Raw genomic sequence first — 2,216 nt, 5'->3', positions numbered from 1 at the left:
TCATATTAGGCTGTGTAGATCTCACTAACGTTATTCTCTCTGCTGACCTATGTATTGTTTAGCTAAAATATGAACTCTAGTGGTGAGTTCATGTCAGGCCAAAGTCTCTATCTAACCATTAAGATGTTTTTTTTTTTCCTTATGATTTTGAGTTTTGTCCCACATTTTCTCCCATTCTATCCTGAACACTCTAATGTGATTTATTTCAGAACAATTGATAGTGGCAGTCAGGCATTGTATAGTTCTTCTGATCTCAGTAAAGTACTGTTCACATGGTCCTTTATTCCACTGAACTCATTACTTCCATGCATTGTCAATTTTTACCACTCTTCTTTCCTTCTGACGGGGACAGACCAATACTTCGTACCTTAAATGGCCTCTCATAAGTTTTTAAGACCCTAGTTGCTGCTCGTTAATGTGTGATAAAGAACATTGTCTTTGTGGACTATGTTATACAAATTGACCATGGTTCCCCCTGAGACTATGGATCTGAGCCCTCAGTCCCAGTGACTTGTTACCTTATGGTGTTTGGTTATATCTAAAAAGTTTTCATAACCAAAGATTTTCTTCACATACACTATTTCTAATTAAGATCCTAGCTGGCCTAGGCTCATTCCCAAGTAAGAACTTCTGCGTCAAGCTTTAGACTGTTCTGTGAAAATCATCTTTTAACATCTTTCCATAAATACTATTTGTATGACTTTTAGGTACAATATTACAAGAGAAAACAATACTACCAATGAAAACCTTTTATGGGAATTCAGAAGACTGTAAAAAGCACTGTTATAAAACACTGAAAAGCAGTAGTGGATCATAAAATTTCTGGTTTTTCATGAGGGTTCTATTCCTAGCCCATATCCCTTATGCATAGTCACTATCAAAGGTAACTTGAGGGTTACTTTGATATGGAACAAGTTTTAGTAGAGCTTCAATATAAAGACATACTAAGGAGAAAGCCTTGGTGATCTACTTCTGAAAATCAACTAGTGAAAACTCTATCAATCACAATGGTCTAATCCAAAATTAATCATGGATGAGGGTAGACAGGCAGTGAGCATCTCCAACAGCAATAATTCAGAATACCTGATGAAGCAGGTTCAGGGGACAATTTCAGAGCCCTGAACCACATATATAGGAATATTTGAAGAGTTTGAAGGCTTATAACCAGTAGAATTTGTAGAAGAAGCAAGAAATCTAGTGTTTTCAAATTTGCCAGACTCAGCAACTCCTGGAATGGCCATCTTGGAGGCGATTGAGTGGGGGAAGGAGAAGAGCAGCCATGGACTGATGCCTGACAGAAACTTGGAGAAAAACATGTGGACATTATTATTATTATTATTATATTTGTTCATAGGTCGATTGCTGTCTGCGTACCTCCATTCTGGTGACTAGAGGGGGTACCTGACTGAGTGGACACCTCACGCACCTGGAGGATTCTACTGCACATGAGCACAGATCTCTTAAAAATTTTAAGGAACAGTTTCCACTTAGAAACAAATGGCAGTGCAAAACAGATATAGCCAACCCTAAACAGTTTATCACTAGGATAAAGGCCAGGATGGGGGTTGGAGAGTGGGAGAGACATAGACTGAAAAGGAAATAGGTCAAAAATTAAATCCTGAGTTATGTCATAAGGACCAACAGAAGCATCTTGACATTTCTCAGGCAGCATTGAAAGCAAGAAGTTGAGAGAGGACATTAAAGTCATACTTACATTAAGCTACAGATTTTTTTTTTTTTCTCCTCTCTCTTTTCTGAGATTATAGAGTACAGTATACAATCTATCTTTTTTGCTGTTGTTATTTTGTTTGTTTGGTCCCCTCTTTAACTTTAAGGGGATCTTTCCCTACATTACCCAAGAAGAAACAGCAATTTCTGTTATATAGTAAAGTTACAGTCACACCCTACAAAATACCACAATCCAGGCAAGAACCAATACTAGCTTCCATACACCAGGTAGGCATCCAACACCCACAACAGTTACTCTGAGTCAAGTAATAAGAGGAGTGAAAAGGGAAGCATATCACATGATCACTCAACCTAGAGGCAATCACAAAGCATAAAAAAAAATACCAAAAGACATACTCCTCTAAATATTAAAGTCACAGATAACTAGTGAATATGCCCAAGGAACAGAAACAGATGGCCATATCTGCACATGTCCAGAATCAAGATAAAGTGACTGAGACAAATGAGCCTGAAGGTGGACCTACATT

The sequence above is a fragment of the Chrysochloris asiatica genome, unplaced genomic scaffold (assembly GCF_000296735.1).
Source record: "Chrysochloris asiatica unplaced genomic scaffold, ChrAsi1.0 scaffold00516, whole genome shotgun sequence".
NCBI lineage: Eukaryota > Metazoa > Chordata > Mammalia > Afrosoricida > Chrysochloridae > Chrysochloris > Chrysochloris asiatica.
This window is presented reverse-complemented; position numbering follows the sequence as displayed.